We start from the raw sequence: 22989 nt of genomic DNA, 5'->3' as shown, positions 1-22989 counted from the left end.
TATCAGGTTTTTCATCAACAGCATGAAGAATAGTGCTCTGTGTGAGACTGCAAATTGAGCTTTTATCTTTTTCACTTCCCTGTGCTGCCCACTTATTTTTGTCTGCCCGGCTTGTTCTTTGTATGTGTCCTACTTTGTTGCATTTTCTTCAAATTTTGCCTTTAAATCTGCCTTGGACTGGTGTGTGTGAGTTCCTTGCAAAACAGCAGTAAGACAATTTGTTTGCCCAGGCAGGTTCTGCTAAGACTTTACAATTTTATTCACACACACTTTCATTCCTGACTGCAACTGTATAATGTTTTCATTGATACAACAATTTCAACTGCTCTTTTAAATGTGAGTAGTGCTTCAGTTAAGAGCCATTTTTGAGTGTTTTCTTGTAGGATTCCACAAACTAAGCAATCTCTCAATGCATCATCAAGTCCATCAGTGAACTGCTAAAGCTTGGACAATTTCTTCAATTCATCCACATAAGCAGCAATTGATTCCTCTTCTTCTTCATTCTGCTTATGAAACTTAAAGCTTTCTGCAGTCGACAGTGGTTTTGGTTCTAAATGTCCCTGCACTACCTTCACAATATCAGCAAAGCTCATTTCGACTGGTTTGGTTGGAGCAGTTAAACGTCTAAACAAACTGTATGCTCTTCCACCTATTGCACACAGTAACAGTGGCAGTCACTTCTTATCATATATCCCATCATGAATTGTGTAAACAAACAAAGAATGCTTAATCAAACAATACATTTACAATATTAATACACTACAGTCACAATTGCCTGATCCTCCTTTTAGAATATTTTTTGTTTGGGATGTATCTATGTCTTCTGAATTTCTCCCAGAAATTTCAGCCATTGCTCTTCTGCCGTCATCCCTGCTAGTGTCCCCTTCCAGTCAATTTTGTCCAGCTCCTCTCTACAGAAAACAGCTACAGAGAAAGTGCAGTGCAGGTAAATAATAAGAGGGACAATTATATTAAGGCAGAGCATCATGGTAAGTTACATTGAGAGTCCATCCTATCATACTAGGGGACCATTCAAGTAGTCCTATAACAGCAGGATAGAAGCTATATGAGCCTATTAGTATGTGCTTTCAGGTGTTTTCAGGTCAAGCAGCATCTGTGGAAGCAAAAGGTGAAAGTTAACATTTTGGGTTGAGGCCCTTTATCAGGACAAAGAGGAAAGAAGAAATATTACTAGTATATAGCAATATGTAGGGGCGAAGGAGAGCTAGTTTTCCATTCCTTTTGCTCTTCCTTCCCACTGACATACCTCCCACACCTAGTTTAATCTCCTCACCATCTCTTCCCCATCTGGCTCCAACCATCAGCTACCAACCACCACACCTCTCTCCACGTACATATATACTGGCAATATTTTTCTTTCTCAGCCCTGATACAGGATTTTCACCTGAAACTTCGACTTGCACCTTTTACCTTCACAGATGATCCACTGAGTTCTTTAAACATTCCGTACTTTATTGCCAAAAATAACTGTACTTCCACAGCACAGAATGGTCACGCAGCTAAATAGGCACAGGGGTAAGTATCAGGAGAATTATGAAAGAGAAGCAGGAGTAGGCTTTAAACAGTAAGCTGATCTTCTGCCTCACATCCATTTCCTAGCCCAATGTAAACCAGCTTCAGTTTGTGAACAACAAAGTCCCTATTGATCTCAGACTAGAATACACACAGTAACTGAACATCAGCACTCTCTCCAAGGAAGAAAATTCAAAAGACTTACAATCCTCTGAGTAAAAGAAGTTCCCCTCATTCAGTCCCATGGGGCAATGGTCGCAGAGTGGGGCTACACAGCTGGGAATCCTACTATCTCCAACAAACCCTATTGAGTTGGTTGAGCTGTTTATCCCAATCCCACTGGACTCTTCAATGAACTCTTTTTTTTGAAAATTGCTAGTTTCCTTCAATGCATATTTTAACACAAGATCAGGCTCTTTGGCCCACAATGGCCCAACTAATTAAGCTAATGAAACCAAATCCCTCCATTTTCTGCATATTCATTGTGAGCAATGGCATTAGAAACTGAATGTACAAACCTCTCCCGTATAAAATAGCCACCTTTAAAGCTCTGTTTCTCTCAAAAGTAGTAAACACTTCCAATAATTGGAGGGCTGTAGTTCTGTTTATAGCATTTGTCTGATCTGTTAATCCCAACAGTCAGAATTGATCCGGACTGCTCCATGATAACATAGATCTTCACATCCACAAAACAGAATCATTTACATATACATTATCCATAGTCAGTTTACACTCATCAAGGGGCAGAAATCACTAATACATTTCCACAAAGAAAAGGCACAGTCAAGACTAATGCTTCTATCATTCCGAAGAAAGCTTTTTATCTTATTGTACATCTGTTGCAGAATTTTGTAACGTGCTTTCAAAGTTCAAAGTAAATGTATTATCAAAGAACATATATATCACCATATATTAATTTCCGTGTGGGCATATTCAATAATACGATAATCATAATAGAATCAATGAAAGACAGCACCAACAGGGCAGACAACTAGTGTGCAAAAGACAAACTGTGCAAATACAAAAAAATAAAAAACAATAATAATATTAATAGTAAACATTTTCACTATACCTACTGTATAATGTATCCTTTGGCATAATATCTTGGTTTGAAACTGATCTGGAAAATTTACCAAGAAAAATAAGAACTGAAATGACAAATTTTAGAAAGCACTATGTATGCTCAAACATACTTAGATTTACACGACCTAGGACAAAAGGAGGAAGAGGAGTAACAGACATGAACATTTACACTAGTCAGATAAAAGTTGTAAAGATATATTTTCATCGACCAGAACAAGATTCAGCACTCCATGCAAGCATATGCAATTCTGATAAGAAATACACACCACTAAACTTAAATGAAAGTATAACCCAGAAAAATAAGGAAATTATGACTGTAAAAGAAAAAGTTGATCAATGGAAGAGCATGACCCTTCATGGAAGACATTCCACAATCTCAGCCGACCAGATGTCAACAAAGAAGCATTGAATGCCTGGTTCAGAGTTGGAGACCTCTTCCCAGAAATAGAGGGGCTCATTGTGACAACACAGAACTAGGTGGGTAACACAAAAATGATCAAAAATATGTAATAAAGGACCAACAAATTCAAGGTGATAAAGGCAGAAAATGCCAAGAGAAACCAGAAACAATCCAACATTTTACAGGATCATGCAGCCATTTAATTCAATCTGATTATTCCACAGGCACAATCAAGGGGCAAAAGTCATTCACTAAAACCCTGCTTTAAAATACCAACATAAAAGACACCATACTTCCCTATAATGACAAGCCTGATACAATTTCAAGAGTCAGAGTCCTACAAATTATATTACGACTGATCCATAATAACCTCCTGGATATAATATTACAGGATAAACAAGCAAGAAGAACTTACTTAATAGATACAGCCATTGCAAACACGCATAAAATACAGAAATCACTGAGAGTAAAAACCAAGAAATATGCTGAATTAAAAGAGGAAATTGAAAAACTGTGGAACATAAACAGGGCATATATTATCCCACTAGTAATATCTACAACTGATATCATCCTAAAGTCAATAGCCTAAAACAATTACACACACAAAACAATATTCATGTAAATCTCCAGAAAGCCACAATACTAAACACCACTAGAATAGTCTGAAAGTTCAAAGCAATTGAGAAATGCTTGGTTATGCCTATACCTCAGGTTTTTCCAGCCTGAGCTAAAAAAAGATGCTAATAATAATAATAATAATAACAACAATAATAAATAAGCAATAATATGAAGAACATGAGGTGAAGAGTCCTTGGAAGTGAGTCCATAGGTTGTGGGAACAGTTCAGTGATGGGGTAAGTGAAATTATCCTTTGAGTGAAGCTTTCACGTTATGTTGCTGTTTGCAGCATGCAGATAGACTATCACCTGCTATCATAAATCAAGGAAACAGGCCCTTCAGTCCACCGAGTCTATACTATCAAGCATCATTAAGCTTAATTCCATTTTGTGCTCCCCACATGCGCGTTCTCCAATAACACACAGGGAACAATATAGAGTGGCTAATTAACCTTGCAAACTGCACATCTTTGGGATGCTCACATGGTCACAAGGATTATGTGCAAACTCCACACAGACAGGACTTGAGATCTGGATTGAATTATAAAGTAGCTGTATTATCCCAATGATTCCAAGTATTTGTTGTTGGATATCGTCCTGAAATGTTAGATGTTCCGCTCTCTCCAAAGATGCTGCCAGTCGTGTTAGGTGGCTGAAGCAATGGTTCAGAAGGGATTCCAGGGTAACCAGAGGTGGTGAGATCAGTATAGGTTGGAAGTACTGCACTTCACCAGATCTGGGTCAATGCCCTCAAGCAAAGTTTTGGTAGTGTTGAAGGGGGAATTCAAACAAATGGCACCAAGAACAAAGAACAAGATACAGAAACTTTTGGGGGAGATAAGCAGCATCAGAACAAGAAACAAGAAAGCTTTTTTTTTAGAAAAAAACATACCATGCAATAAGCATATTAGACATAGTTGAAGAGTTTCAGGTGCCATCAACTGCATGGGACATGATGCTGAGCAGTAACAAGATCCACCAATGATCTAAGTGTCAAAAGCCACCTCGGGCCTCTGTGGCTTGCGGTAATGCACTGGGTTTCAGGGGTTCTCAAGCACCTATTGTTAGAGCCCTTAAGCTCAGGTGCTTTCAGTTTAATCTTGGTCAGTTAATTTAGATTGGCACATGTTTCTCGGATTCTACGATTATTTAAAGGGGTCTCTCCTCGTGCTCTGTAAGTGGAGTCCTACTGTGTGTTTGTGGAGAATGATTTGTCTTGTAGTGTTGTTCAGTCGTGCCTCCTGTGCTCTGTTGGTATTCCTATATCTAACCTCTCGTTTCCATCTCTTCATGGGGAGTCTGCCGGTCCTTTGATCCTCGGTTCAGGTGCCAGGCGTCACTGTGATGGAGAGTTTGTTTTGATTTGATATCTAAGATTGGAACCTAAACAGGATGTTGGAATTTTGAGTTGTTGTTGCTCGTGTAAATATTTTGTACATATTGGTTATTCTTCTTAAAAACAAAACTTATCTCCAGAAGTGCAAACATGAGGAAATCTGCAGATGCTGGAAATTCAAACAACAACACACACAAAGTGCTGGTGGAAGGGTCTCGGCCCGAAACGTCAACAGCGCTTCTCCCTATAGATGCTGCCTGGCCTGCTGTGTTCCACCAGCATTTTGTGTGTGTTGTTATCTCCAGAAGTGTGTGGTTTCTATTCATTGCCTCCTTCTGATACCTAGAACCTTTTGATGGCCTACTAGCATCGTAGTAGTACCTTGTAATTTGTTTTTCTCAGAGTGTGGCAACTAGTAATAGGAACGGTGCCTCACAGGTGTTACAGAATGGATGCACTTCACTCCAGATGATCCAGCACCTGCAGAATCTCTTGTCCAAATTATACCGTTTGGAACGTTGAACTTGAAGGTAGAGTACAGGCTTAAATGGAAGATCAGTGGGATCTTGGAGTCCTCATCCGTAGATCCATCAACATTGAAACACATTGATAGGAGGCTTAAGAAGGCATTTTGTGTGCTGATCTTCAGCTGTAGGTGGATTGAGTTCAACAGCCATGAGGTAATATTGCCATCCAAAAATTTAAAAAATCCTGGTTAGACCACACTTGGAGTATTCAGTTCAGTTCTGGTCAGATCATTATAAGAAGGATGTGGAGGCTTTAGGGAAACAGAGGAGATTTACCAACATGCTGTCTGCATTAGAGAACATATGTTATGTGAAAAGTTTGAACAAGCCAGGACATTTTTCTTTGGAGCAAAGGAGGATGAGAGGTGACTTGATAGAGGTTTATAAAATTATAAGAGCCATAGTTAGTGGACAGCCAGAGCCTTTTTCCCATTCTACAATGCTTGCAGTAGAGGACATACTTTAAAGGATGAAAGTTTTAGGGAAATGTCAGAGGTAAGTTTTTTTTCCCACACAGAGTGGTTCAAAGTTGAAAGTAAATTTTATTATCAAAGTACATATATGACACCATATACAACCATTGGATTCATTTTCTTGTGAGCATATTCAATAAATCTATAGAGTAATAACTATAACAGAATCAATGAAAGACCCCCCCCCCCCCGCCACTTGGGTTTTCAACCAGAGTGCAGAAGATAACAACCTGCAAATATAAAAAGAAGAAATAATAATAATAATAATAATAAATGAACAAAAAATGACTCACTCCTTGAAAGTGAGTCCATTGGTTGTGGGACCATGGGACAAATGAAGTTATCCCCTTTGGTTAAAGTACCTTATGGTTGAGGGGTAGTAACTGGTTCCCAAACCCAGTGGTGTGAATTCCAAGGCCCCTGTACCTTCTTCCTGATGGCAACAGTGAGAAGCTAGCATAGCCTGGGTCATGGGGTTCCCTGATAATGTACATTGCTTTTCTGCAACAGTGTCTCATGTAGATGCGTTCTATGGTTGGGAGGGCATTACACTTGATGAACTGGGCTGTATCCACTACCTTTTGTAGGATTTTCTGTTCAAAGGCATTGGTGTTTCCATACCAGGTTGTGATGCAGCCAATCAATAGACTCTCCACTACACATCTATAGAATTTTCCCAAAGTTTTAGATATCATGCTGAATCTCTGCAAACTCCTAAGGAAGTTTGCTGTGCTTTCTTCATAATTGCATTTGTGTGCTGGACCCAGGACAGGTCCTCCAAAATAATAACATCTAGAAACTTTAAGTAGCTGACTCCCTCCACCTCTGATCCTCTGACGAGGACTGGCTCATGCACCTTCAGTTTCCTTCTCCTGGAGTCTATAATCAGCTCCTTGGTCTTGCTGATATTGAGTAAGAGGTTGTTGTTATGATACCACTCAGCCAGATTTTCAATCATCCTCCTATATTCTGATTATTCACCACCTTTGATTCAGCCCACAAACAATGGTGTCATCAGTAAAGTTGAATATTGCATTAGAGCCATGATTAGCCACGGATTCATAGATTTATAGTGAATAGAGCAGGGCGCTAACCACACAGCCTTGTGGTGCACCTGCGCTAATGGAGATCATGGAGGAGATGTTGTTGCCAAATTGAACTGACTGGTGTTTGCAAGTGAAGACATCCAGGATCCGATTGCTCAAGGAGATATTGAGGATAAGGTCTTGCAGCTTATTGATTAGTGTTGAAGGGATGATGGTACTGAATGCTGAGCTGCAATGGATAAAGAGCATCCTGATGTATACATCTTGACTGCCCAGATGTTCCAGGGTTGAGTGAAGAGCCAATGCATCTGCTGTGGACCTGTTGCCCTGGTAGGCAAACTGGAGCAGATCTAAGTCTCTTCTCAGGAAGGAGTTGATTTGTTTCATCACCAATCTCTCAAATCACTTCATCATTGTGGATGTAAGTGCTACTGGGTGATTCATGTCACCAAGTTCTTCTTGGGCACCAGTATAATTCAAGCCTGCTTGAAGCAGGTGGGTACCACACACTGCCAAAGCGTGAGGTTAAAGATCTCAGTAAACACACTAGTCAGTTGATCAGCACAGACTTTTGCTACACTGCCAGATACCCCATATGGGGCAGATGCTTTTCATGGGTTCACCCTCCTGAAGGCTGCTTGCACATTAGCGTCAGAGACTGAAATCATAGGATCATTGGGGGACATGGGAGTTCTGATGGTTCCTCTGTGTTTGACAATCAAAGGGAGCATAGAAGGCATTGAGCTCATCTGGAAGTGAAGCCCCGCTGTCTCCTCTGTCACTTGATTTAACTTTATAAGAGGTGATAGTGTTCAAGCTGTGTCACAAATGTCAAGCATCCTTTGTTGATTCAAGTTTGGTCCCTAAATGCCACTTCACCCATAAGATGACTTTCTGAGGATTGTAGTTGGACTCTTGTAACTTTCTTGGTCACCAGACATGAATGACTCTGATTTGCTTCTCAGCAGATTTCAGCTATCAAGGTTCCTCCAGGACTTCTGATTGATTTTGTGGGGTGTTATGTTTGTTGTTAATAAAGACAAACTCGGCATGGGTTTATGTTAGAATATTTTATGACTGAATTACTGCTCAACCTTGTGCCCACATAACCAGGTCACTATCATAGCTTCTGTTTCCAGGTGATCGCCTCGCATTACCCACTGGAAATTGCATTTTTTTTATTATGCACACATAATAATACATCTTATCCTTTGAAAGAAAAACAAACAATACTATGTCCTCATAAACCGGCAAGGAGTGATAATCCTTTCCAACTAAGATATCTACATTCCATAGCCGGTCTCTCCTCTTTTATTTTGAATTTTCAACTGTTTGATATTTCAACTTCAATTGTAATAAGCAACTGCAGTCCTTTACCCACTTATCAACTTTCAATCCGTCTCCGTGGTGGTTTAGTGGTCCTTTTTGTCAGCTACTTGCTTCGACAGATCTATTGCTTGCATTTTATTTGCTGCATTGATATTTGTGTCTCTCTGAGAACTTTGATCAATATGTTAATTTTTTACATATGCTGGTGCCTTTGGTGCACTGGCAGGTGATGCGTCACAGCAATGGGTTGGAGCTCATGGTCATAGATCCACACAGTTCTTTCTCAGAGGTGTCCGCCACTCTGTCTGGATCTGGTAGGAATTTGGACTTACTTCCTCTTACACATATCCTTGCATGGACCATGTACCAGAATCATGAAATCGAACGCTCTTGATCTCCATGCTTCAGGAGGTAGGCTTTTTGCAGTTTTGTCGTGATACTGTTTGTGGAAGAAAATTGTAAAGTTATGATTAATTTTGAATTAAATGTTGTTTTTAAGCTTGACTAGCTGGATATTGTTCAAGACCTGGGTCATGAGGGTGACAGGATAAGAAGCAGATGTTGACCTGCTTGTGTGAACTAACAATAGCTAGACATAGATTGTGCCGACAATAAGGTACTGTTAACCTTTTGCTGAGATTATCTAGCAAGTAGCAAACAGAGGAACTAACTGTGGACAAGAATCTCTAATTTTGTACATTGCGAGGCACATTAGTGAATTTGCTGATACTTAACAAGTGCTTTGAAAATTGCTGACCAAGTATGTTTAGCTGTTGGCGATTGCCCAAAATTTACTGTATAAATCTAAGATGTAACCTGACATTGACGGAGTCATAAGACAATGGCTCCCTGTGATCATGTAATAAAAGGGTTAAACACATACCGAGGTCTGCCTCTTTATTTCTGTTCCCTAACAGAGTAAAATTTCTCACAGTAATTGGTGACAAGGTTCTTTTATAGTGAATTAGAGTAAATTCTTCTACACTGTTTCTCCTTCCCTTTTACTTTATCCAGTTTGATCTTGAGTGCTCCTTTAGGTGTCAGTAGGTTTGTGTGCACTGGAAGGTTAGTGTGTACGTGTCAACCCATCAGCATTCGGGCTGGTGAAAGGCCATTCTGCAGCAGTGCACTTCTGTAAATCATCAGACTTTTGTGGAAATCCACTCATCCATCTTATGCTTTCTTCATGAGACCCTTCACTACCTTGATCGAACTCTCTGCTGTGCCATTAGATTTTGGGTGATGTCGGCTTGAGGTTATATGTTGAAGCTCTCAATCATTGGCAAAAGACTCAAATTAACCCCTCAAGGATTGTGGACCATTGTCTGATACCACTTCACATGGAACTCAATGCCTCATAAACACAGCTTTCAGGAAGGTGATTACCGCTTTGCAGTGTTCCATCCTCTAGGTAATTGGAAATGTAGTCTATTACAACAATATGACTCTTCCCATTATGTTCAAACAAATCCATTTCAGCTTTGAAAGTATGGCCAGTCTGGTAAGGGTGTAGTGTAAATGGTTCTGCTTGCTGCTTTGGTCAGTAGGTAAGGCATATTTCACATGAAGCACTGATCCGGCTGACGTTTTGTTTCACTCTTGGCCAGTAAATCACCTCACGAAATCTATGTTCACATTCTTCCTCACCAAGATGTCCTTCACATATTTTCTGGAGCAACACTGGAATCACAAACCTGTCCCCTTTGAAGACCATATCTTCCACTACTGACAGTTCAGCTCTGCAAGCCCAATATCCCGAATACACATTGGTCAGTCATTCTTAGCTGCTGGCCATTCTTTCCATATTGTATCTGAGTTCTTTCATTGTTTCATCTGACCTTGCTGCTTTCCTATTCTGCTCTGTTCTATCAGGAGATACTGGAAGGGAGGTGACAGTCATGTCATCTTCGGCCTATATGACTGTATTAGCCTTCTAGTCATTCTTTTCTGTTTTGTTGACTGCTCGAAACAATGCATCAGTAGCAAACATATTTTCCTGGTGTGTAGGTCATCGTCACATTATATTTCTGCAGCCTTATCAACATTTCAAAGATTTCAAACTACATTTATTATCAAGTGTATAAATTATACAACCTTGAGATTTGTTTGTTTACAGGCAGCCATAAAGCAAGAAACCCTAAAGAACCCAATTAGAAAAAATAAAATAAAGACCAACACCCGATGTGCAGAGAAAGGGGAAAAAAAATCACAAGTCATGCAAACAATAGAAGCGACAACATTCAGAACCAAAATGAGTCCTCAGATCTGAACCCTGGAGCAGTCCAGAGTAGGCCCAAGCCATCGTATTAGCTGGGAGAAGTGAACATCATGGGAGAGTGAGCAAAATCAGTTCTTGCCTCCAATTCTGACACCCTGTCTTTCCAATGCTTTGTTTAAAATATCCAAACAGTGCAATCTACCTCACACTAGGGGAAAAAGTGTATCGTACCTCACACCAGGACCCAGGAACCGCTGCAGAGAAAGGATCCAGGCCTAGAGCATGCTGCCCAGTGACTTGCTCTGGGTCCAGATTTCGCTGCCCAGCCTGGACCCACTCTCAATTTCTCTACATTGGCTCGGCACCCAGAGCAATCCAGTCTTGCTCCTGGGCCAGTTGTACGTCGAAACTCCTCTGCCTTGAACTCTCCTCTCTGAGTGGCTCACTCCATCTGCGTCTATTCTGCAACATACCAGCACAGTTCATCCCTTGAATTCGCTTGCTTCACCTTCACTTACCTCTTCATTGTTTGTGGTGATAATTTCTACAATTTACTTCAGAAAAGGTGTTATTAGTAATGTTTTAGTTGAACTCCTGTGCTTCTGAACTACCAGTGAGCTGTCGCACATGTTCAGTAGCGCCATTTTAAACCAGAACATGCGCTGTTTCCTCAAGGGACAGTCATTCAGTGGTTTGGACATAATGGAGACCCATGGTTTATGGTCTGTCTCTACTTCAAAAATTTTTCTGACATCCTTCTTGGGTTAGGCTTCACTTCCTCTTCTGATAAGACATCTCCTATGAAGGTCAGTGCCTTAACACCAAACTCACATTTCTCTTTACTTAATTTGAAATTGACATTCCGTGTCACATCAAGCACTTGTCTCAGTCATGTGTCATGTTCATCCTTGGTGAACCCCCAGATGGTGACATCATCCATCATGGTCTCAGTACCAGGTGGATGGTTTTAGGGTAGACGTCTGGTGTGGACAGAACCCCATACAGTAGCTGAAGAAAGTGATATTGTCCCTGTGGTGTATAAAAAGTACACAGTCTCAAACTTGTCTCATCAAGCTTCATCTGCCAAAACCCAGATGACACATCGAGTTTGCTAAACCTGCAAACCAGGACGTGAACATGATCTCCTCCCATGTTGGCAATTTAAATTGCACTCTCATGATCCCTTGAGATCCCTTCCATCTAGACATATCTGCAATGTTCCATTTTTCTTTTACACAATGACCAGTGAGCTCACCCAATCTGCTGGTTCTTCAATTCTCTGCATGACATTTATCCGTTCCATGTGTGCTAGTTCTAGTTTAAGTGCAAACGGACCTTTTCCGCATGCATGGACAACAGGAGCTACTGTCTCATCTACATGGATTTTGTGTACAGCAGGTAAGCACTCAACCCCCTCAAAGACACCTGCGTGCTCTTCCGTGAGTGAAGTGTGGTCATCTTCGTTCTGTGAAGCCACTATGAAAATTCTTTTCATGTGCACTCAGACCTAATATTGGCTGTACTCTCTTTCCTACAATCAGTAGCTGTGCGTCTAGGTGCTGCCCTTATGTTTGAAGGTCACTATACAGCCCCTTTTAATGGAATTTTCTCTCCAGTACAGCCCATCACTTTTAATTTCAATGGGCAGATCTTGCTCTGTACTGTGAGAGTCTTGTAATTGTCACTGGAATGACCTGTTCTGTTTTACTAGCATCAGCAGAATCGACAAGGTATTCCTCCATTTCCTCAACAACCGTGTGCACCTTTCTCTTGCTAGCCCCAGCTTTGCAGCACCTTGCCAAATGATTCTTCTTCTCACAATTATTGCAGGACTTTCCATAAAAAGTGCACACCTTTGTAAAGTGACTAGCTCCACATCTGTTGCATTTACTGACTGAGCCTTCCTCTTTGCTTTGCTAATGCTTTGGGAAACATCTTGTGTGCTGTTCCCCTGTTTTCACAGCATACATTGTTGTGTCTGCCCCGTGCAGCTCCTCAGCTTGTGCTTGTGTGGTCTCTGCCACCCAACACATATCCATAGCCTTTTCCAGCATCAAATCTTTTTCATTCAGCAGTCTTCCTCTGAGTCCATCATTTGGAATTTCACAAATATTCTGTCCCTAACCAGTGAGTTTCTCAAATCTCCAAATTCACAGGAAGTACTCAGTGTGTGAAGCTCAGCTAAGTATTGGTTGAAGCTCACACCTTTCTGGTCACAGGAAAAGAACTTACATCTCTCAAACGTAATGTTTTTACTTGAGATAAAATGCTCCTTAAAATGTTGTCTCTGTGTTTCGACCTCACTCCGTCTTCTGACACCATGTTATGTTTGCTCTTAACAAAGCCAAACTTGGTGTGCGTTTATGTTAGATGATTTTATTACTGAACTGCTGCTCAACCCTGTGTGCATGCAACCAATCCACCATTGTAACTTTTGGTACTGAGTGAACTCCTCTCACTGCCCACTGGGAACTGGAGTTCTTTATTATGCACACCTAATAACACAGTAACTGGTCCTCTTGTAAATTTCTTGATCACTAGGCTTGAATGCCTCTAATATGGCTCTCAGCAGATTTTCGATCTCATGTCTGCTCCAGGGCTTCTGATTGATTTTGTGGGAACACACTCCTCTACAACTGTTTAAATAAAGCCAATTACAACCATGATGCCTTCATTCAGGTCGTCTGAGTCCTTGAACATGGCCCAGTCCACTGACTTGAAGCAATCCTGTAGCCACTCCACCTGAGACCGTCTCTTTGTTGTCCTGATCTCTGGAGCTTTGGTCTTTAGTCTCCGCCTGTATGCAGGTAGAAGGACAGCCAAGTGATCAGATCTCCAGAAATACAGTCCGGGCATGGAATGGTAGGCATTCTTTACCTTATCATAATAGTGTGTTGGGGCCTTTGGTGCTACAGGTTATATGCTAATCGTAATTAGACAGGGTTTTCTTCAAACAAGCCTAGTTGAAATCTCTGACTATGACCTGCAATGCATCCGGATGCATGGATAAGTGTCCAAGAAGTGGACCAGAGGATCTCTGTGGAATGCTTAAAGGGAAAGAATGGGGAAAACAGACCTGCTGGTGGAATGACATTGAGAATGGCAGAAGTTTCGAAGGATGATCTTTTGAAGGTGGTAGATGAAGACCACCTTACTCTGGCCAAAGAGGGGGTGAGAGCACTGGTGTGGGAAACTTGTGAGAGCCCTGTTAATGGTTAAGGAAAAGGAGGACATCTCTCCCCATCTCCTTGGGATTGCTACAAACTGGCTACAGCAGTTTTTTTTTCAAATAAGTTCCAGAATTGCATGCTCTCTGTAAATTTTATACTGATTGATTTACAAGTTACAGGGGATTAACGAACTTTTCCTCCCATTCTACTATTACTGCTATGAGTCTGCGAGGAATCCCATTACCCAGTCCCACTTTTATTTACAGTATTGTGACTTTAAGCTTATATGGTTGGCTGGAAAGCTTCCCAAAGCCATGGAGAGAACCAATGGTTAGTCGGGGCTGGGGTGTGCTGCATGAAGTTACACAAGGGACCTACTACCTAATGCTTGCTTCTCTGAAGCTCAGTGCAGCCATGGTGAGGATGTGTGCGAAGGACCACAGTCTCGGGTCCTGCTAGCATGGGACACTAAGGAGCTGGGCTCTCTGTATAGTAGCCTCTTAAACACTGCATAGTGTTCAAGGAAAGAAAGTGACTGGTACTGATACATTGAAAGATCATTCAAACTGCAGTGGACTCTCATAATTGAGCATTGACAAGACATTTGTGATGACAGGTTTGTAAACTTTCCACAATACTGGGTGTTATTCAAATTAATATCCCAACATATTTTTAATTATATAATACCGCACTGCAATACATTCATTGTGTAGTGCTTGTACAGGATGTTGGTGAGGCTTTATGTAGAAAACTGTTTCCAGTTATGGTCCCCCTGCAGTAGGATAGAGGGTGTTTAAGTTGGAAAGAGTGCAGGGGAGGTTTATGAGGATATTGCTGAGTCTCAGCAGAACGAGTTATGGAGAGAAATTAAGCAGGTTTCAGAGAATGAGGGTTGATTTTATAGAGGTGTATAAAATCATGAGGGTCAGAGATAAGTGGAAATAAACACAGTCATTTTTCAGGGGTTGGAGAATCAAAACTAGAGGGCACAGATTTAAAGTGGGAAGAAGGAGGTTAAAAAGGAACCTAAGGGTCAATACATGGAACAAACTGCTGAGGGAATAGTTGAGGCAGGTAGCTTATCGACATTTAAATGGTACATGGATAGGAAAGAATGACTCCATTTCCCCAATGAACCAGGTACCCAGCATTTTGAAAGAGAGTGTAGGAACCAGGCCCCCAGCAGGTTGGGTGGAATAGCAGAAACAGGGCCCCAATAAATCAGAAGAGAGCATGGCAAATATCCACTGAGCCAGAATCCATCGGGATTTCCATACGGTTGGATAGATGTTCTCAGTTTTACTGAGGTGTGATGTATACATGCACTAATTATGAATAAAGTCTATAATCAAAATGATCAAAAAAAGACACTCGCTTCTCTGTTTGTGACTCTGAAGTCACTGGAGTCTGATGAAGACACAAGAAATGGCCTTCCCTCTGCCTCCGCAGTTGCTTCCCAATCTATTGTGCTCCTTCCCAGTCTGTTTCTCGTCCTGTGGGTCAGACACCATTGGGCTGTTAGTAAGTACGGGCACATGCCTAGTAGAGGTGACAGCCCAGGGTGAGTTTCTCCTGTGTTTCTTCAGCCAGACTCATCTGCTCATTGCTGCTGAGGCCCACCACCAGCAACCATGCAGCCAGTGCTGGGAGTGGTTGCTGTTGTTGAAGCCACTTCTCTTGAGCTCATTATTGCTGGACCTGTCGTTGTCGCACTCACTGCTGCTGGAGTCATATACTCTGCATTGTTAGTGCTTTAACTTGCTCTACCTCAATGCACTGTGCAATTAATTGATTTGTATGAACAGTATACAAGACAAGCTTTCCACCTTATTTTGGTATATGTGACAATAACATTCCAATTGCAGTCCCACTGTTGTTCGATTTTGTGTGGTTGCAGTCCCTGTTGATGGAATCACCATTCTTAAATTCATTATTCCTGGAATCATTGTTATTGAAGTCAGTGCAGCTGAAGTCACAGATGTAGGGGTCACTGTTATTTGAGTCATTTTAGTTGGAGACATTGTTCCATGGGATACTGTTCTTCAACTCAGGTTGTTGGAGTCACTATTTCTGGAACTACTGCTGCTGGAGTCTCTGTTGAAGGACTTGCTGTTGTTGAATTCACTACCTTTGCTAGAGTCACTGTTGCTGGATTTGCTGATGTGCCTTGGAGCAGTTAGTCCCTATGGAAAGGATCCAAATGTTCTTCATCAATCTGAGGGAGAACTCAACAGATTGAGCATCATCTATGGGAGGGAAAGAATTGTCAGTGTTTCAGGTTGAAACCCTGCATCTCCAGAGGGAGAAACAGAGTTAACATCTCAGATTGAAAGTCCTTTATCAGAACAAGGATGGAGAGAAAATATTCTGTTTATGCTTGAGGGATGGTGGGGACATCGTAATATCATAATCGCATTATAAAAGATTATGATTCTTCACTCCCTAAACACCTTTTGCTTTGAAAGGGAGAATAAGACTACATTTGTGCAAATCCCTGCAGTATCTAGCAACCCCGTGATATCTGACTCAAAGGCTGACATAAGAACTTCTTTCAAATTGTCAGGCCTCAACGGTGTACTAGCAGGGCACTGAAACATGACAAAGGCTCTCAACCCGAAACATTGACAGTGCTTCTTCCTATAGATGCTGCCTGGCCTGCTGTGTTCCACCAGCATTTTGTGTGTGTTGTTGTTTGAATTTCCAGCATCTGCAGATTTCCTCGTGTTTGCACTGAAAAATTGAGGTCAATTGGTGGAATAAACTGGCTCCAGTGTAAGTAAGTGATGGGAAAATTGGATGGTGGTTGGCTTGGGTGCTCACGAGCATGTGAGAAAGAATAGCTTCCATGAAAACACGGAGGAGAATGGGACTGAAGGGACTCAGTGGGCCAAATGTTGTAAGAAAATCTGAGAAATGGGAGGAAGGGTTTTGGTTGAATCTCTCTTCTCCAAGTCAGGCGCTCTGCAGGTGCAGGACTCCCTTGTGAATATATGGAAATGCCAGACAGGGCTCATGGTTACGTGAGCAAGGGGCTTCAATGGAACATTCAGCATTCTCTATACTGTGCTCCTTCTACTTTTACTCCAGGCATCTTCCTTCCAAACCTCTTTGGTATGGATCATCTTTCAGGATCTTGGCATTGCTTGCAAGGCCAGTATTTAATTCCCCATATTTCATTACCCCAGAGAAGGTACAGTTGACACAATTGGTCCCCTGGGGCAGTTACTTTAACTTTGGTGTGGTGGATGGTGCTCCAGGATTTCCACCCAGTTACAATGCAATCTGCTATAGGAAAGATGTCATTGAGCTGAAAAGTTTGCAGAGGAGATTTACAAGAATTTTGCTGGGAGAGATGTTGAGCAGGTTGGCACTGTTCTCTTTAGAGCAAGGTAAATATTAGAGGTGATATTATAGCGATGTATAAAATCATGAGGGGCATACACAGGGCCAATGCATGCAGGCTTTTCCCCAGGCTTGTGGAATCAGGAATTAGAGGTGAAAGGGGAAAGATTTAATTGGAACCATGAAGAAGGCATTCAACAGCCAATCATAATTGGGAATTTGGAGAGATTTGGTATGTTACCAAAGATTCTAGCATATTTCTACAGATGTAGAAGGCAAACACAATGTTTGCATTAATTTCAATAGGACTTGTGAGCAGCTTTGGACTCCTTGTCTAAAAAAGGATGTGTTGGCATTGGAGAGGGTCTAGAGAATGTGCATGAGAATGATCCTGGAAATGAAGGGTTTAATGAGTTTGATGGCTCTGGGCCTGTACGCTCTGGAATTTAGAAGAATGGAGGGGTGAGGATCTCATTGAAATCTATTGAATATTAAAAGGCCTAGATAGAGTTGACATGGAGAGAATGTTCCCTAACGTGTGGGAGTCTCAGACCAAAGGGTAGAACCTCAAAATTGAAGGACATCCCTTTAGAACAGAGATGAGGAGGAATTTCTTTAGCCAAGGTTGGTGAATATGTGGAATTCACTGCCGCAGAAAGTCGTGGAGACAAGTCATTGGGTATATTTTAAGCAGAGGCGATAGGTTCTCAGTTAGTAAGGGCATCAAAGGTTACAGGGAAAAGGGAGGAGAATGGAGTTGAGGGAGATAATGAATCAGCCATGATGGAATGACAGAGCAAACGCAATGTAGAAAGCAAATGCAATGTCTATTTCCCCAGTCTGTTTAAGTTCTTCTCTGGACTCCCTGCTTCCTCAACACCACCTGCACCTCCACCTATCTTCATATTGTCTTCAAACTTGGCTACAAAGCCATAAATTCTGTCATCCAAATCATTGACATATAACATGAAAAGAAGTGGTCCCAATGCCGAACCCAGTGGAACATCACTAGTCACCGGCAGCCAATGAGGAAAGCCCTCCTTGATTCCCACTCTTAGCCTCCTGCCAGCCAGCCAATCTTCTATCCATGCTAGTATCTTTCCTACAGTGCCATGGGCTCTTATCTCAAAAGGCAGCCTCACATGCGGCACATTGTCAAAATCTTCTTAAAATCCAGGTGAACAACATCCATTGATTCTACTTGGTCTACTTTGCCTGTTATTTCCTTAAAGAATTCCAGCAGGGTTATCAGGCAAGATTTTTCTTTAAGGAAGCAATGCTGACTTTGGCCTTATTATTTTATCATGTCCTTCCAAGTACCCTGAAACCTCATCCATAATAATGGATTCCAACATCTTCCCAACCACTGAAGTCAGGTCAACTGGCCTACAATTTCCTTTCTTCTGGTTCCCTCTCTTCTTGGAGTGACATTTGCTATTTTCCTTTCCAAAAACTAGGTGATTCTTGAAAGATCACTACTAGTGGCCCCACAATCTCTTCAAATATCTCCTTCAGATCCCTGTAGTGTGGTCCATCTAGTCCAAGTGATCTTCAGATCTTTCAGCTTCCCAAGTGCTTTTTCCTTGGAAATAACAACTATACTTATTCCTGCCCCCAACATTCTCAAATTTCTGGCATACTTTTAGTGTCTTCCACGGAGAAGACTGACATAAATACTTATTAAGCCTGTCCGCCATTTATTTGACCTCCTTACTACCTCTCCAGTGTCATTTTCCAGCAGTCTGGTATCCTCTCTCACCTCTCTTTTACTCTTTATACAATATATCTGGAAAAAAACTTTTTGTGTGCTCTTTTATTTTATCAGCTAGCTTTTCTTCATATTTCATCTTCTCTCTCCTTATGGCTATTTTAGTTGCCTTCTGTTGGTTTTTGAAAGCTTCCCAATAATTCCTTATCCAGCCATTGCTGTTCTGTCCTCATTTCTGTCTCCCTTGAATCAACTTTGGTCAGCTCGTCTCTCATGTCTCTGTATCTTCTCCTTTTCAAACTGCAGGGTAATTGCTACCATATCATGATCACTGTCCCCTTAGGGTTCCTTTACCTTAAGCACCCAAATCAAATCTAGTTCACTACAGAACTAGATACACAGACACACAAAATGCTGGTGGAATGCAACAGGCCGGGAAGCACCTATAGGAAGAAGTACAATCAACATTTCGGGCCGAGACCCTTTGTCAGGACCCGATCTAGAATTGCCTTTCCCCTAGTGAGCTCAACAAGAAGATGATCCAAAAAGCCATCTCATAAGCATTCTACAAGTGTCCTCTCTTGGGATCCAGCACTAAACTTATTTTCCAAATCTACCTTCATATTAAATACCCCATGACTATCATAATATTCCCCCTTTTTATATGCCTTTCCTATCTCCCATTGTCATTTATATCCCGTATCATGGCTGTGGTTTGAAGGCCTGTATATAGCTCCCATCAAAAGGTAAAAAGGGTCTTTTTACCCTTGTAGTTTCTAAACTCTACCCACATGGATTAGTTAAGCTCTGTGCTGTATGACTCGATGGACCTAAAGCAGGAAAAGAGTCATACTTCCAGATCAGGATGGCATGTGACTTGGAAGGGGTTCTGTGCCCATTGTCAGCTGCCTTTGTCCTTCTTTGTGGGAGAGTTCATGGGCTTGGGAACCCTATTTTAATATTTCCTGCAATGCATGGCACATGATTCTCATCCAAAACCATTCCATGGATGCCGCCAGGAATCAATGAAAGGGTTTTAAGAGGCTTGGGGGTTCACGTCATCCAGGCTTCATGCCCTGGTCTTGGGTATTCTGATTGATTAGACTGGAGCCTAATCTAGTTCTCACATATGACTCAGGTAATAACCCATAACCAACCAATTCCAAAGGTAGCACCATTAACTAGAGTTGCAGGAGGATGGGAACTAGACTGCCAGAACAGTTAGTGGAGAGCTTGTGGGGACAGATGTTGTTAAGACCTCAGACAAAATCAGCAATCAAAAGATTGACCATGGTGCGACTAATGCCCTGAGCTGCATGTATTTCAATACATGAAGTAGGAAAAGCAGATAAGCTCTGGAATGAATCAACAGATGGAATTATGATATTGTTAGTGAGCCATTAGTGAGACTTGGTCGCATGAGGGGCAGGACTGGCATCTCAATATTCTGGGGTTCCATTGTTTTAGACATGACAGAGCAGGAGGGATTAAAGGAGGAGGGGTGGTGGTACTAGTCAGGGAAAATGTCACAGCAGTGCTCAGTCAGGACAGACTAGAGATCTTGTCTAGTGAGGCATTATGGGTGGAACTGAGGAATAAGAAAGGTACGAACATGTTAATGGGTCTGTATTACAGACCGCCCAACAGCCCATGGGATTTAGTGGAACAAATTTGATTGCAAGAAACCTAAGGTTGGTATAGTAGCTGATTTTAACTTCCCACGGATTGACCAGGACTCTGATACTGTAAAAGGACTAGATGGGATAGAGTTTGTCAAATGTATTCAGGAAGTCCCAACGAGAAAGTATGTGATACTTGATCTACTAGTAGGGATGGGGGCAGGGCAGGTGATAGAAATTTGTGTAGGGAAACGCTTTGCATCTAGTGACCATAATGCCAAAGTAAATATGCAAAAATATAGTTCTGGTGTGCAGACTGAGATTCTAAATTGAAGAAGGGCCAAGTTTGATGGTATCAGACAGGTTCTAGAAAGAGTAGTTTGGGATAGGCTGTTTTCTAGGAAAGGTGTACTTGGTAAGTGGGAGGACCTCAAAAATGAAATTTTGAGGGTACAAAGCTTGTATGTGCCTGTCAGAATAAAAGGTAAAGATAACAGGTTGAGGGCAAGTTGGTTTTCAGGGATATTCAGGCCCTGATTAAGAAACAAAAAGGAGGTGCATAACAAGTATAGGCAGGCAGGAACAAATGAGGTATTTAAGGAGTATAAGAAATGCAAGAGAACACTTCAGAAGGTAATCAGGACAGCTAAAAGAAGGCACAAGTTTGCTTTAGCAGACAAGATGAAGAAGAATTCTAGAAGATTCTACAGATAAGTTACAAGCAAAAGGATTGCAAGGGAGAAAATTGGTCCTCCGGAAGATCAAAATGATAATCAGTGCTTGGAACCAAAAGAGATGGTGGAGATCTTAAATGCATTTTTTTTCAGCTGTATTTACTTAGGAGATGGACAGAGTCTATAAAAGTAAGACAAAATAGTATCAACTTCATGGATTGTATACAGATTACAGAGGAGGAGGTATTTGCTGTCCTGAGGCAAATTAGGCTGGACGTGACTAGTGGACTGGCGCAGGGATCAGTGCTGGGTCCGTTGTTGTCATCTATGATCTGTGTTGATAATGCGGTAAAATGGATCATCAAATTTGCAGATGTCACCAAGATTAGGGGTGTAGTAGACAGTGAGGAAGATTATCATGGCTCGCAGCAGGATTTGGACCAGCTGGAAAAATGGCAGCTGGAACTTAATGTAGACGTGAGTGACATGATGCACTTTGGTAGGACCAACCAGTGTAGGCTTACACAGTGAACAATAGGGCACTGAGGAGTGTGGTAGAACAAAGGGATCTGGGAACACGGGTCCATAGTTCATTGGAAGTAGGGTCACAGGTACATAGGGTCATAAAGAAAGCTTTTGGCACATTGGCTTTCATAAGTCAAAGTAATGAGTACAGTAGATGGAATGTTGTATTGAAGTTGTTTAAGATGTTGGTGAGGCCCAACTTGGAGTATTGCATGCAGGTTTGGTCACCTAACTACAGGAAAGGTGTAAATATGGTTGAAAGAGTACAGAGAAAATTCACAAGGTTGTTACTGGGACTGGAGGATCTGAGTTATAAGGAAAGATTGAATAGGTTAGAAGATTTAGGGGAGATTTGATAGAGGCATACACAACTATGAGGGGTATAGATAGGGTAAATGCAAGCAGGCTTTTTTCTACTGAGGTTAGGTGGGACGACAAATAGAGGTCATGGGTTAAGGGTGAAAGTTAAAAGTTTAAAAGGGGAACTCAGAGGGTCATGACAGTGTGGACCGAGCTGCCAGTGCAGTGGAGCATGCCAGCTCAATTTCAAAGTTTAAGAGAGGATTAGATAGGTACATGGATGGTAGGGGCATGGAGGGCTACGGTCCCAGTGCAGATTGATGGTTTGGCATGGGCTAGATGGGCCAAATAGCCTGGTTCTTACTGTACTTTTCTATGACTCATTACCAGATGAAGTGGTTTCTGCAGATTCCTGAGTTCATTAACTTCATTGTAAGATGATGCTCCCACAGCTCTCCCTCATTCATTCCTTAATACAGCACAGGAAATGTTGAGGAGTCTTCCGTGTTCCTTCAGTGTATACTTTACTCAGTGCTGAGAAACTCAGCCACACCACCTGGTGGCACTAGAGGACCACTGGACAAGTTTTTCCAGCTGCACAACATGCAGGAACATCAACTGGAAATACCACACAATAGTAAATGTAGATATTTTACTACTTTGTACTTCTGGCTATGCAGCAGAAATTGGGAATTAAGGTGTGATTTTATAGCAAGTAATCTCAGTGTTGCTTATGAGCATGTGACAAAGCATAAATTGCAGGAATACAGCAAAATCAGAAGAGGAGACGTGGAAATGATGGGATAGCCCTATTGGGAGCTAGCATAGGAATAAGTAAGAAAAATATGTTAAGTATAATCTATTTCACTCCTGGCCAATGCTTATGAATTTAGATGGTCAAGTTTAAAAATAAAAGTTCTGAAGTAATGAGAGGTGATGAGAGTGTGGAACAAGCTGCCAGTGAATGTGGTGAATCTGGGTTTGCTTTTAAAATTTAAGAGAAGTTTGGATGGGAAGGGTATGACAGGCAGTGGTCCAGGTTCAGGTCAATGGCACTAGCCAGAATAATATAGCTTGGTATGGACTAGA

This window comes from Hypanus sabinus, chromosome 1, assembly GCF_030144855.1.
Source record: "Hypanus sabinus isolate sHypSab1 chromosome 1, sHypSab1.hap1, whole genome shotgun sequence".
NCBI lineage: Eukaryota > Metazoa > Chordata > Chondrichthyes > Myliobatiformes > Dasyatidae > Hypanus > Hypanus sabinus.
Note: the sequence above shows the minus strand (reverse complement) of the source record.